Source organism: Ursus americanus, chromosome 7, assembly GCF_024610735.1.
Source record: "Ursus americanus isolate L20-20 chromosome 7, mUrsAme1.1.p, whole genome shotgun sequence".
Lineage (NCBI taxonomy): Eukaryota > Metazoa > Chordata > Mammalia > Carnivora > Ursidae > Ursus > Ursus americanus.
In genome coordinates this window covers 54,012,369-54,028,672 of record NC_142133.1, presented here as the reverse complement: position 1 = coordinate 54,028,672, position 16,304 = coordinate 54,012,369, and positions in this window count along the sequence as shown.

Sequence of the window (16,304 nt, the reverse complement as noted above, 5' to 3'; positions counted from 1 at the left end):
CACTGGCTCCGTGCTCAGCACAGAGTCTGCTTGAGATTCTCTCCCTCTCCCCCTTACCCCACACACTCTCTCTCTGTCAAATAAATATGTAAATCTTAAAAAAAAAAGAATATGATTTGTCAAATTGTTAGTCTGAAGTCATCTCTTAGAGGCCTACATCATATTATAGATGACATTTTCCTCTCTTTCCCTGTGTTTTCAGATAAGTGGGCTGAGATGTTACACCTCGGCTTAGGATGAGAAAAGGAACTATTTTCACAGAGTAACTTCTGATTGGAATACAGCAGTCATTATCATTAACTTGGCAAATGTTCTTATTGATTTAGTGAAATAATTGTTTACAAATTATTTTTTATGATTCTCATGCTCAAAGGAATTGTCAAACCAGTGGGGAGAACTGGCTAGCTCTCTTGTTTTCTCTGACTATGGAAAAAAACAACATAGTAAAATTCGATGCAAGGGGGGCACTCTACGTAAGTCATTAGAACTCCGAGTAATTAAAGTGAAGATGAACTGATTTCCCTCCTTCTGCCCCTTGTATCCAACTTCACAAAATGCCTTGCCCATGCAAAGCCCTTAGTGATTCCAGGGCACCCTGGTGGCTCAGTCAGTTGACTGTCTGACTCTTGATTTCGGCTCAGGTCATGATGTCAGGGTGGTGGGACTGAGCCCTGTGTTCTGCACTCAGTGTGGCATCTGCTTCAGAATCTTTCTCCCTCCCCCTCTACCCCTCCACACTTGCACTCTCTCTCTCTAAAATGAATAAACACAATCTTAAAAAAAAAAAAAAAAAGAAGGAAAGCCCTTGTGATTCCAATATGAGTATATACCTGTATCTGTGCTTATATTCCTGCCTAGGTTCTGATGGCAATATTAGAATAGGAATCCACATGGCAGGTTGGTTTCTTCCCTTGTTTCACAAGTGAAAGTGCCATAAAGATGATCATTGTATCATCTTCAATACAGAGAAGACACCCTAATATAGAAAACAAATATACCAAGATTTATGACTTTCCACAATTACCAGCAACATATCTCCTGAACTTCCATGTCTATGATAATACTATGTCTAACTCTCTAGCTGGGTAGAGGCAAACTCAGAGGTAATAGATTTTGGCAGCCAGAAATTCCTTATCTCAAAAAAAAGAAAAAAGAAAAAATATATATATATATGAGAAGAAACCTATTAATTTTGAAAGAGATGAAAACATGGACAAAATGATTCTTGAGAATTCTGTCTCAAACTAAATCATAAAAAAAGATCCTTAATGGTACAAACTTCCAGTTATAAGATTAACAAGTTCTGGCGATCTAATGTACAGTATGGTGATTACAGGTAATAATATTATATTATATACTTGAAAGTTGCTAAGAGAGTAGATCTTACATGTTCTCACCACAAAAAAGAAATGGTACTTATGTGACATGATGGGAGGGATTGGCTAAGGATGGTAATCACTTTGCAATATGTAAGTGTATCAAATCTACACATTGTGTACTTTAAACTTACACAATGTTATATGTCACTCATTATATCAATAAAGCTGGGGAAAAGATGGGATCCTTATTTGCTTTCATGGTTCATAAATATTTTCTATCATTTAACTTTTCTTATCAGTCAAAGAAAGAGGTTTACAGCATAGTATGTGAACATTTGAAAAAGCATTTTGGGATCATTACTTCCTTTTAACTAAATGTTGGTTTCTTTTTAAAGAGAAACTTATATTTCCAATTTTGTGTTTTTCTTTCTCAGGAGGCTTATATTAATTACTGTTTCTGCAATTCATACACAATCTCACATTGTATGAGGTTCATATAACATGCACAGTATATGCTATTGTCCTCTTCTTTCTTAATTCTTTTTTTTTTTTTTTTTAACTCCAGCTCTAGTATTTGGGCATTCCTTAAGGCTGGTCCTTAGCTTTTCATCTATCATTTACATATACCCTTTGTGATTTATCAATAGTGGTATTGATAAATATTAAATTTACACAGATGACTTAACCATAATATTTTAATATGCTATTTCTCACATAATTAAAAAAAGCATATTGCCAGTATCTCATATGTGCCAAACACTGATAATAAGATTAAAAATGTCTGCATGGATTTCCCAAAGTCACCTCAAATCATTAGCTTATCTTTCCTTCTAAACCAGGTTTTCCTCTTGGTTCCATAAAATTTGTCAAAGGCAGGATCATTTTCCTAGAAATGTCTCAGAAGAAATATGGTATCATCTTTTACAAGCTTCATTTTAAATCAATCACTGTCTTTTCTTTACTGTTACTTAATAATAACAACTTCTTAATCACCACCATGTTTTCTCCCTAGCTCATATTTGGTTTCTCAGCTCTTCCATCACCCATGTAACCAATCTCCAGTATTAAATTCCCTCTGTTGGAAACAGTCAACAAAACTAAGAGGCAACCCATGGAGGAGAGGATACTTGCAAATGACATTACAGATAAAGGGCTGGTATCCAAGATCTATAAAGAACTTCTTAAAATCAACACCCAAAAATCAAATAATCCAGTCAAGAAATGGGCAGAAGACACGAACAGACAACTTCTCCAAAGAAGACATACAAATGGCTAACAGACACATGAAAAAATGCTCCACATCACTAGCCATCAGGGAAATACAAATCAAAACTACACGAGATACCACCTTACACCAGTTAGAATGGCTAAAATTAACAAGACAGGGAACAACAAATGCTGGCGAGGATGTGGAGAAAGGGGAACCCTCTTACACTGTTGGTGGGAATGCAAGTTGCTACAGCCACTCTGGAAAACAGTATGGAGGCTCCTCAAGACGTTAAAAACAGAGCTGCCTTATCATCCAGCAATCACACTACCAGGTATTTACCCCAAAGACACAGATATAATGAAAAGAAGGGGCACATGCACCCCAATGTTCATAGCAACAATGTCCACAATAGCCAAACTATGGAAAGAGCCAAGATGTTCTTCAACAGATGAATGGATAAAGAAGATGTGGTTCATATATACAAAGGAATGTTATTCACCCATCATAATGGATAAGTACCTACCCTTTGCATTGACATAGATGGAACTGGAGGGGAATATGCTAAGTGAAATAAGTCAAGCACAGAAAGACAATTATCATATGGTTTACCCATATGTGAAACTTAAGGAATAGAGTGGAGGACCACAGGGGAGGGAAAACTGAGTGGGAAGAAATCAGAGAGGGAGACAAACCATGAGAGATTCTTGACTCTGGGAAACAAACTGAGGGTTGTGGGGGGGGGATGGGGTAACCAGGTGATAGGTATTAAGGAGGGCACGGGATATGATGAGCACTGGGTGTTATATGCAACTAATGAATCGCTGAACACTACATCAAAAACTAATGATGTACTATACATTGGCTAACTGAACATTTAAATAAATAAATAAATGAATAAATAAATAAATAAAAGAAATATCTTGAGGTGCTTGGGTGGCCCAGGTCATGAGCTCTCTGTCCTGGGATCAAGCCCCTTCTAGGGCTCCATGCTCAGAGGGGAGTCTCCTTCTCCCTCCTTCTTCCCCTCCCCCTGGCTTGTGTTCTCTCTCTTGCACGCTCTCTCTTTCTCATAAATAAATAAACAAACAAACAAACAAACAAATAAATAAATAAATAAAATCTTTAAAAAAAGAAATATCTTGTTTTCTGTCACTGTCAGGGGACAAATGGATTGTGGTGGAGCAGAATAATGAAGCAGGGTCTATCTTCCCCATTACTTTTCCGATGGATCTTTTCCTGTAATTCAGTCTTTAAAAAACATCTCATCTTCACAAAATGAAAATGCATTTTCATTTTCTCATTATAAAACTGTTTACTTACAAAATCTCCAAACAGTACATAAAGTAAAAAGGGTAAATAAAGAGAACTTTGAATTGAAAATCAAACACCCTGGGGTGCCTGGGTGGCTCAGTCATTAAGCGTCTGCCTTTGGCTCAGGGTGTGATCCCAGAGTCCTGGGATCGAGCCCCACACTGGGCTCCCTGTTCAGTGGGAAGCCTGCTTGTCCCTCTCCCTCTGCCCCTGCTTGTGTTCCCTCTCTGTCTGTCTCTCTCTGTCAAATAAATAAATAAAATCTAAAAAAAAAAAAAAATCAAACACCCTGTGGGAGAGAAAATAACTTGACAACAACGGCCAGATACCTAAGGTTCAGTCTGACGATGACACACTAAAACAATAATTGGAGAGCTGCTGGAAAGGATGGAGGACTACAAGGCATAAAAGTGGATACAGGCAACAGAGGAGGGAAGACCACAAAGGAGCCTTCCTCTTTCACAATTGTCTTCAGAGTGTTTGTCCTCTTTGGGCTACTGGAAAAAAAAAAATGTTCCCTGGTCATATGGCGGACCACTTCTCTCTGCTCTTTGTCCTTTACTCAGAAAAAGAAGCGCCATCACAGAGCACACATCAAAGTTCTGTGATGAACCTGTGCCATATGATTGAGTCTTTGTGATTACCACAAAGGAAACAGATTGAAAACATCAATATCTCTAAATATCTCTTACTGTGAGAAAACTTATTCCTACTCAGCATGTGTAAAATGTGAACCTTTTATACATTTTCTCAAATAATGTCCTTAATTTCCTACAGGGAATGAGCAACAACAAAAAAGCTTTTATCACTATCAGGAAAAAATAAAAGCTATTTCATCTATTAGAAAATGGAAATGTTTGCCAGGCACTGTGATGTGCAGAATTTAATTGAATTGTCCACCCACGTACCTTTTTAATGAATTACGTGGTAGTTCAGTTGTAGCAATGTAGACACTTAGTCATCATTTCCACTGAACACACAACAGACAAACAACATTAATTTTGTTTGAAGCAATCCTTAATTTGAGATTATCCACTTACTAATCTTTATTTCTTAGTGAAATTTGTATATTGAAATGTCTGAAAACTTGAAAATTTAAAAACTAAACCTTCAAAAAATCATGATACTCTTTTTTTTTTCCTTCTTCTTTTTCTGGTAAGAAAGAACCCTATTTCCACCAGACATTCTCTTCTAACAAGACAGACATACATACTATGTCTCAGGTTATAAAAGCTAATGATTTTTTTTTTTTTAGATTTTATTTATTTATTTAACACAGATAGAGACAGCCAGCGAGAGAGGGAACACAAGCAGGGGGAGTGGGAGAGGAAGAAGCAGGCTCATAGCAGAAGAGCCTGATGTGGGGCTCGATCCCATAACGCCAGGATCACGCCCTGAGCCAAAGGCAGACGCTTAACTGCTGTGCCACCCAGGCGCCCCTAAAAGCTAATGATTTTAACCAAAGTTTTAAGTATTTAATCTAGTCCTCTGTGTTGTGGAGACCTGAAGCCATGGGAGGGACTGCGACAGACATGTGATGGGTACAGTGCTTTAGAATGAGATTTGAACGTGGAATCTAGAGATCTGGATGGTGTCCAAAATCCAATATGTCCTTGGTCTGTTAATTTACTAAAGTCACTAAAAAGTGTTTAGCCTCACTCCCCCCTCCTCTTAAATGACTGAGATAAAACAGCCTATCTGAATGACGTAGTAGTAAGTGTCATTTGAATTAACAAGGACAAGCCTCTGGCAGCTAAGAGCAGAAGTGTTGACTAGGCCCAGGAAAAGGAATGAAGAGCCTTGTAAGTGTTAAAGGGCTATGCCAATGTGAGTTATTATGAGGAGGCAGCAGTGCTTTGGCCACATTTGTCAAAGATGATTGAGTTGAGATATCGGAGGAAAGAGATATAGCTACTCAGATCTTCAAAATGCTACTGCCCATTCCTTTTCCAAGTTGTGTCCCCTACAATCAGAGCCTGCTGTGAGAATTCTAGTGCCAGTAAGTTAGTGAGGGAGCATGCTCAGGTAATACCTATGAGAGAGAAGGGATATAAGGAATGTGGGCAAAGATGAGGATTCAGCTGAAGTCCATAGTTATTTTGACCCCACGTCAGCTCTGGAGCATGAATAGTCATGCAATGTCCTTTTGTACTCCAGTAGCAGTCAATCATGAGCTATAGACTATCCTTTGTGGTGACAGTGTCATTTTCCAGGCCAAGTGGCAATTCTCGGGAGGAGACAGATGTCTCTGAGCTGTTAGCAACCAGTACTCAACAGTGACTCGGACATGAACGTGAGTGTACCAGCCAAGGAAGGAGAACTGAGCAAGGCACCAAGCATATCTACACTTTTCAACCCCCAAAACAGAAGAGTTTCAGGGCTATACCAACTATTCCAGAAAATGATGTAAACCTTCTCGTATCAACATAATATCTGAATAGGGTCTATTCCTTTGTGTCATTTCTTACATTTGAAACTCCTGAAAATAGAGTCAAACTAATTTAATGTTGCTTGAAAAAAAATGTGCACTTTTTGTTATCTCTAGATTCCCTCTAAAATTAAGTTACATAAATGTCAACTCTGTAGAATTTTTCTCGAACGACTCCAAGAAGAATATGAGGGAAAAGGCCCAAGCCAAAGCAAATAAGATTGAGTTTAGACATTTGGAAGACAAAGTGTATTATTAAACTCTGGTGCTTACTCACTCTGATAAGAATTGCGAAGTTACTTTTATTGGAGTTTTTGGAAAATAAGAAATATTTATACTTTAAAGATTATAAGCTTAATTACCTTTTAATTCCATTCTCCATTTATGTCTCTGTGGATGAGAATGTTAAGGAGTTAAACTTAAGCCTCACAGAAGGCTTCATGTGTGTTTAACTCTCTCCTAAAGAAACCGTAACATGGTAGAACAAGCACTGAATTGGATGTCAGGTTATGGCTCTCTACTAAATTAATTGGCCTTTTGACAGAAACTTAACCTTTCTAAAATCAGCCTTCTTCTAATATAGGGTGATGAGGATGAACAATACAATCTTTCTCATTCTTTCAATACTCTATGCTTTTATTTATTTAATAAAAATAAGATATCTGTAAAATGCATGCACTGCAGTTGGTTGGTAGAGCATGTGACTCTAGATCTTGGAGTCATGACTTTGAGCCCCACGTTGGGCATAGAGATACTCAGAGGAAAAAAAATAAAAAAGTAATTAATTAGTATATGAGTAAATAAAACTTTCCCGCTAGAGGGGATTTGATTACATAAGTGTTCTCCAATGTATGGTGTATGCACTGCAGGATATGAGCAATATCCATGGGTCATTCAGAAAGAAAACATGAATGTGTATGCATAAAATACTTTTATATAGATATTACATAAATAATTGATAAAGACTATTAAAACAGTTCATATAAAACAGGCAAGTAGTACATGCATATCATTTATAAATATCTGACTTACTATAATACCTCACATCTCATAAAGACTCAGATGAAACCACTCATAACGTTACCATTTTATGTAACACTAGTTAAGAAAAATTTGCTGTTGGAAAAAATCCTAAGACACATGCTTTTTAAAGAGTCCAGAATAGCACATACATTGGTCACAATAGATGCTTGCCACCTTGGAATTTCTTTAACCTACTCTAAGGTATTCATATCTTTTGGGCTCTTATCAGTTGCATTACTTGGTATTTGATAAGAATTTTAAAAGATAATAATAACACAACTTTATTTGCTTGGGGATATCTTGCTTCCTTAGGATATCTTGCTTTGCAAGAAAATATGGAATGGAAGTCATTCTTCCAAAGACAACTGTTGGCTTCACTTCACTGGATTTGTGCTGTGCCACCCTGCTCTCATGCCTTGCTGACTGCACAATGTCTTTTTCTTTCAGTGTCCAATTACAGGATAATCATTTTGAAGACTTTTAAATGACAGTTAACTCGACATGCACAGAACCATCAAGGCACATAACTTGAAATCATTAAACTATGAGTAGCTGTCTCTCCGTAGTTGTGGGATGATTCTGTTTCAGAAATATTAAGAATTAAAAAAAAGAGTATTTTAGAATTGATGAAATATATAATGTATTACAGTTGTGTATTAATTTTTTACTAACTACTAAACAGGCACAATAAAATTCTTTATAGCACTGTGGCTTATATTGATGGGGGATTATTTGATGAAAATGTATAACACATGGTTTTGTTAAACAACAAATTTCTCCAGATCACTTAAAGGATTTTTAAAATGAGAACCCAAATATGATATAAAATAAGGCAGACATAACTAATGTGGATCCCTGAAGTTATTAAATGCCATTTTTCAGAGAATTCCATATATCTTCTTGAGTTTGAGTAACTGTGACAGACCATCTTATTATTGCTTGCCTTCAAAAACTTCTCTACCCATTTTCTTAATAAAACTTACACGGCAAAACATATCCATTTCCTCTTCTCCTACTTGTTTCACTTTTTTATTTGTTCTGTCCCTCATAGATTCTTGGTATCCAATCATATATAAATAAAAAATGATATGGCCAATTAAAAAATATCACTATTATGTAAGACTTAGAACCTAGTAGCCAAACCTCATTTGTGTCAATTGGTTGACATAGTTCCCTCTACTTATTTTTTTCTTTTGTTAGTGGCTTAATTTTAAAAGAAAACACACAAAAAAATTAAAGAAACATGTATACATGAGAAGAAATTCTTAGGTTTCAGTATCTGTAAGCCATGAAACAAAAAATTAACTTTTTTGGTTAAAAAAAAAAGAGTGGGGGCACCTGGGTAGTGCAGTTGATAAGCGTCTGCCTTTGGCTCAGGGAGTGATCCCAGCACGCCGGGATCGAGCCCCACATCAGGCTCCTCCGCTGGGAGCCTGCTTCTTCCTCTCCCACTCCCCCTGCCTGTGTTCCCTCTCTCGCTGGCTATCTCTCTGTCACATAAATAAATAAAATCTTTAAAAAAAAAAAAAAAAGAGTGGCCTGAAAAAAAACTTTCCTATTGTGCTTATTGTTAAACATGTTAAATAAAAGTATAAATAACTGCAACAGAAATTTCTTAGAGAAGATCTCAATTATTCTTGAATGCAAAATTCACTCAAAGAAAATATTTTACCTAAGTATCAAGTGGGGCAAGTTCTTTCCTCAGAATGTTTAAATTGGTTCCAAAGCACGTTGGGAACCATCTTCTCCATCATTCTCTCACCCTGACAATGAAATAAACAACATTGCTTTTCAGCTCGACTGGCACCTTCAAGCACTGGGCTCAGAAATTGTAATTAAAAACAATTTAAAGACTGATCTCACAGTTTACTCATGGGAAGAAGCATATCTTGTTCCAATTCCATTCCTAAAAAAAGCCTCCCACACTATCACTGAGAAACTGATTCAAAGGTCACAATTCAAGTGAAACTCCTACCTTGTTTTGTGTGTGGTTCTATCCTACCGACCCACCAAACATATGCCTTAATTGTATCACTAGCCTCATTTCACAGGGACAGGCTCATGCCAACCTCTGAACTTCAGAGCAGATTCTGGACTCCCTTTGAAAAAGTTCTGCCAATATTAAACAGTAATAAACACAGACTCTTAACTTGAGTACATGGTTTGGCAATGTAATCTTCCAGCTGCATGGCTATTAATCTCATCCAAACATATGTCCCTTGTTGTTTTGATGCTATCAGTAAAAATATAATGATTTCAAACATGCTGTGGAGTAAATGCATACCAAGAGTTAGTCAGCAACCTCAAAAGAAATAGACTACGTGGAGGTAGATTGATTGTTTTTAAAAAAGGAAAAAAAAAAATCATACCAAACAGAAAAGGCAAAAGCAGCAGGATTAAGCATGTATTACCACAATTCTAAGAATCAGTAAACAGAGGAAAATACTCCATATATAAAAGTGTTTGGACTTAACTGCACAAAATGTTCATATCTTAATTTTTTCTCTATGTGTTTTTTTCAGCTTTACTGAAATAGAAATGACAAATAAAATTGTAATAAAATATATACCATGATGATTTAATATATATATACACTGTGAAAAGATACCAACCATTGAGTTAATGGACATAGCTATCACCTCATTTTATTTATTTATTCATTTTGGGGGGGGGTGAGAACATTTAAGTTCTACTCTCTTAGCAAGTTTCAATTTTACATTATCAACTATGCTCACCACTCATATATAGTCGATTCTCGGCCTTATTCATTTTATAATGGAAAGTTCATACCTTTTTACCAGCCTCTATTTCCCTTAACCCCAGTCCCTGGTAACCACCACTGTACTCTCTGTTTCTATGAATTCAACTTTTTTTTTTTTTAAGATTCCAGCTATAAGTGATACCATGCAGTATTTGTTTTTCTCTGGCTGGCTTATTTCACTTAGCATGATGCCCTCCAGGTTCATTTATGTTGTCACAAATGGTAGGACTTCCTTCTTTTTTTAAAAGTGAGTAATATTCAATCGTATATAGATATACCAGATTACACTTGTCCATTCATCTATCAATAGACATTTAGGTTGGCTCCAGACCTTGGCTGTTGAGAATAATGCTGTTGCGAACATGGGAGTACAGATACCTCTTTGAGATAGTAATTTTGTTTCCTTTGACTATATACCCAGAAGTGGAATTGCTGGATCATACGGTAGTTCTATTTTAATTTCTTGAGGAACCTCCCTATTATATTCCACAGTGACTATGCCAGTTTACATTCCCACCAACAGTGTACAAGGGTTCCCTTTCCTCCATATCCTCAAAAGCACTCATATCTTGTCTTTTTGATAATGGACATCCCAAAGGCATGAGGTGATAACACACTGTTGTTTTAATTTGCATTTCCCTAATATTAGTGATGTTGAGCATCTTTTCATGTACCTGTTGCCCATTTGTATGTCTTCTTTAGTTGTGTGAGTTCCTTGCATATTTTGGATATTAACCCGTCATACATGTGGTTTGCAGAGATTTTCTCCCATTCCATAAAATGCCTGTTCATTTCGTTGATGGTTTCTTTTGCTGTGCAGAAGGTTTTTAGTTTGATGTAGTTCCACTTGTTGATTTTTGTTTTTGTTGCCTTTGTTTTTGGTTTCGAATCCAAATCATCACTGCCAAGACATCAAGGAACTTACCCCCAGTGTTTTCCTCTGTGAGTTTTATGGCTTCAGATCTAACATTCAAGTCTCTAATCCATTTTAGTTGATATTTGTATATAGAGTATAACAGAAGTCCAGTTTCACTCTTTTACATGTGGATATCCAGTTTCCCAACATCATTTATTAAAGAGATCATCCTTTCTCCATTGTTTATGCTTGGATTCTTTGTCAAAAATCAATTGACCATATATGCACGGGTTTACATCTGGACTCTTGACTCTGTTCCTTCTGTGAATCTACCACAGGTTTTGCTTTGTGACTACTGTAATGTTTAAACATCTTAAAATTATAGCAGTCTATTTCAGGGTATAAATGTGGTCTCTTTAGAGTCATCTTTTTTATACTCTTTGGGTTTCCTGGATCTGGATGTCTGTTTCTTTACCTAGTTTAAGGAGGTTTCCTGCCATTACTTCTTTTATTAAGCTCTCTTCCCCATTATCTCTTTCTCCTCTTGGGAACCTTATGATGCATATATTGATCTGCTGATACTGTCCCCTAAAACCCTTATGCTATCTTCACTCTTTTTCATTAGGCTCCTCTGATTGGATGAATTCCACTCCCGACCTTGAGTTTCCTGATTTTTTCTTCTTCTTGATCTAGTCTGCTACTGAACCCTTCAATTTTTCAGTCCAGTTATTATACTCTTTGGCTCTCTAATGTCTTTTGACACTTTTTAAATATTACCTATTTCTTTGTTGAAATTCCTACTTTGTTTATGCATTGCTCTCCAGACCTTCATGAGCATCTTTATGACCACTGTTTTGAACTCTCTATAGATAATATCTGTTTCATTAAGATTGGTTCTGAAGACTTATTTTGTTCTTTTGTTCGGAATATGTTTCCCTGTCCATTCATTTTTCATTCTCTCTATAAAAGGAGCAGCTGGTGCACAGTCCTGATAAAAGATTAGCTCACCAGTAGCCTAGTCACCTTCTTTACTACAGGCTGATGACTCATGTGCATGTTAACCAACAAAACTCAGATTAATTGGAATTGAATTTCCCTTATAATCATTTCCAAAAAATTGAACAATTAAAATCTTGCAAATGCGGAGGGTTACAGGAGACTTTCTATGGATTTATTTGTGGGTAAATACTACAAGTAAAAAGGGCAGTAGTAGATACATCCTATGTAATCAACTAAACTGATCCCAAAGATACATTACAAGAACCATTTCTTCCTTCAACCCATGATGTTAATAGTACATTGCAATACTATCAGTACAAATAGTATCTGTTATTGAACAAGTTCATATATCCAGTTACTCACCCAAGTACTTTGTATGTAAGAAATAAAACCCCTATCTGGAAGGCTACAACATAACTATTCAACTTCAGCCTAATCAAACGCTACCATTTATTTTTTGGGGCATTTGATTTGCCAACTGCTTCATTAAATACTTTATTATCACTAACTCACTTAATTATCACATATATTCCATATATTCCATTACTATTTTCATTTTCCAGATGAGGAGATAAAGCCTCTGGTGCACAAAATCACTTGCCTAGTGTCATATGGCCAGTAAATCGGAGGTAATTTCAAACTCTTATTTGTATGGTTCCAAAACTGTGGTCTTTACCATTATATTATACTTTTCTATCTCACATAATTCATAAATTAAGCACTACGTGGTAGGTCTACAGAAATAATAAGACCAGAAATTGCTAAGACTAGTTTTTAAATTTATAACCAGTTAGAGTCAATGAGACACTGTGTGTATCACAGTATGTCCACCTTTGTAGAAATAAAGAAGAAACTGTAGAACAGTTTACTAACATTACATCCAACTACTTCTGAGGACTTTTCAAACGTATTCAAATAGCTCCTAGTCTTTCAACTCTCAAACAAATACAAATGGAATTGTTATCAACTCTCTATAGCAATATAAGTGTCTTTGTGTGTGTTTATTACTTTGTATTTGCTCCCACAGTGCAGTGTGGTTCAATCTGGTGGCTGCTACCCTGAACCTTTTTTTCATGGAGTATTTCTCCAACCCTGGAAGGCAGGTAAAGGAGGGTGAGCCATAAACAATATAATTGGTTTTTCTTTTTCTTATTCAATGTTTCTATATTAAAGAATCTCTAAACAGATCAATGTCTGTCCTGGACAGAAGATGTATCTGAGCAGTTCTGTGTTGTCGTGAAAGCAGAATAGAAAGTAATTTGACTACAGAGTTAGCTCTGTTTCAGAAAGGCCTCAAATTCATGCAGCATGTTCTAATGCTGAAGCACATGAGATTGTGAAGGCCCAATAGAGTTTCTTCTGATCTTTTTATTCTGTTTCAAGACATGTCAGGAAACAGTAGTGAAATACCACTTCTCATGCTGAATTCAGGAAGTCTATAGGGTTTTATGATTTAATCAAATATTAGGATTAAAATACAAATAATTAGATGTTAAATTTTAAAAAATTAAGGAAAACTGCATTCTTCTAGTAAGATTTCGTTGAGGGTGTGAATTCATCACTAGTGATGGGTACATACCATGAATGGTAAAAAGGAGCTAGATAACAAGAAATGAAATACAATGGGATATGCAATAGTCTCCAAACTAAGAACTATCATATATTTAATCCCATTTTCTTTCTTAAATCACCATATAGATATGAGGAAATCATTTCACCTTAGTTTCTCCCTTATGGGATAATACAAGTGCAGGAGAAAAATGAGGGGAGGTATGACTCATGGAAACAATCACAAAACCTTTGGACAGCTAAATAGTTCTAATATGAAAAAAATGATAAACCCACATTTGGGTAGATTAAAAAAGTTTTAAATAATTTGCTTCTGATTAGAACAAAGAGTAGGTTCAAATTAATACAAAGAGAAAATTTTCTTGGTGATGATGTCGTCATCTGAAAATCCTCTATACCCTGGTGGCCAGAGGTGAGAACTGTAAAATGCAAATGCATATATGCATGAAACTACAGCCATATCAAACTACTTCTCCCTTAAGGATCTACTTATTCTTTAGACTATAACTCTGGTAACATCTTTTCAGCCAAGTATCGTGGAATACCCTGAGGAGAGTTGGGATGTTCTCTTTAGAGCTTCTAGAATTATCTCTCTACCTGTCTCTTGTAATTTAACCTACACTGATTGTTAACTTTGCTTCTTTGTTCTCTTCATAGACTGAGAGTTCTTTGGGGTTCAAAATTTTGTTTTGATTATTTTCATTCCTAGCACCTAGCACAATTCTTAATGCATGACAGGTAAAGATGAAAAAAGAGATGGAAGGAAGCAGAGAGGGAGAGAAGGGAAGAGCCGGAACTGAAATGGAAGAAATAAACATCTTGAAAGGTCTCTAAAGAGTGAGAAAGAGTAATCTCAGATTTTTTTTTTTTTTTAAATAGGTATAATCCTTTTTCTAAAGCAAAAGGAGAGACTTGTCCAATGGAAACCTCCCACTCTAGGTTTTGCTTCAGGCAGAATTGCAAAGCATACACAAAGGGAATTAGTGATTCTATTATAAAATTATCTAGTCCTATATGTAAAAATGCCTAGTCTTTCAGCAAGCATGTGGTAGACTAATCTATTCTTTAAGTATCATAGAAAAGATGTATGAAACACATGCATTATATATTATGTAATAATTTTTGTAGTACTTTTCATTTAAAGCATGTAGATTAAACATCCAAGGTGAAATAAAAACGCAATGGAAAAATAATATATGTATATACAGACATTTGATATACCTACACTCATATGGATGTACATATGGATTAGTATAGTATATATTTTAATGACAGGCTTTGGTATTAGTATGACTCAAGATAACTTACACATTCCTATGATGTGATAGTATATATGGGGGAAACACATATTTTTGTTGAAGTAGAAACTGTAAAATAATAATCATCCTAGTTTTATATTTAGAAACATGAGATAATCCTTGCTTATCATAACAGAGATACTAGCAATCTCAAATCACTTTCCCCTATTTTTATAACTCAAAAACAGAGAAAATAATTAGAATCAATTATTGTTTAATAGGAAATATAACCTATCTCAAGCTAACTGTTAGAAAGAAGAAACAAAGTTATAAATGTTCTGTTTAATTATATATTTCAACACTTTTCAGCTGAACTTTCAGCTTTCTGAGGACATCACAGAGATATCTGTGCCAAAAATTTTATTCTCCCTTTTGAGAGATCAAAATGGTAAACTGGATTTTTTTTTTTTTTTTGGTAAGTGAAAATTGTTCTCCAAAAGAGCTCTATCACCTTATGATTCTATCACAAAGTAGAAAATTTTGAAATATATATATTTATAGTTGTAACTCTTAAATTTACATTTTGACCCATTTCAGTTAATATTTTGTATGCTGTGAACTACATTCTTTTACATCTGGATATCCATTTGTCTCTAAAGAGACTATTCCTTCCCAGTGAATGGTCTTGGTATGTTTACTGAAGATCAGCTGATCTTAGAAAAGTGTAATTACTTTTGTCTAAGTTAAATTATCTATTGCTAACTACTTGTGCTATTAAAGAATAGGTTCAAGGGAAAATTTATAATGAACATTCTAAGTATTGAATGGTGAATGACTATTACCAGGAGAAAAATCAGTCACTAAAGTGTTAAAACACAAAAAACCAAAAACAGCTCTACCCATTTTACTTTGGTGACTTATTCTAAGAGAAGTTCATTCTATAAGAGCTGTAGACAATTAGGTAGGGATGGAATGCAGATTTCTGCTCCTGACCAAAACAAAACAAAACAAAACCACAACATTTTTTTAAAACTAAAAAGTCAGTGTTTCTGTAAACTAACAGTAAAGTGATCATAATAAAGATTTTGGCCCTCAAGCAAGGACTATCTTTCCTCAGAATATATAAGCAACTCATGTGTAATTTCTACTGGCAATAAAATTACAAGACAGCACAGATCTCTGTCAGCAATGTCATGACTACTTTAAATGTGAAGGTAATAACACAAGTACAAGGTGACAAATTAACTGAAACCATTTTGATAAATATGTTCCACCATACTTCACCAAGATCTGAATATTCATCAAACTGTTGCTATATTTAAATTAGAATCAATAAGCAAAATTTGAATCTGTTTCCTAAAAAGAATTCCTGGAACCATTCTTTAGGAATAAATAAATTTAATTTGTGTGAATTTGTCTTTTTTTTTTTTTTTTTTTTAGTATTTTAAATTCTTCAACTGTAGTTAACATCAAAGTTAAATGAAAGTTCTATCCTCCTTAATCAGAGAACCGGGGAAGTAAACTTAATTACTCTCTGGAATAATGATGGGCATGTGAGTGTTTAAGCATGTGCATGTGCGTGTCCGTGTG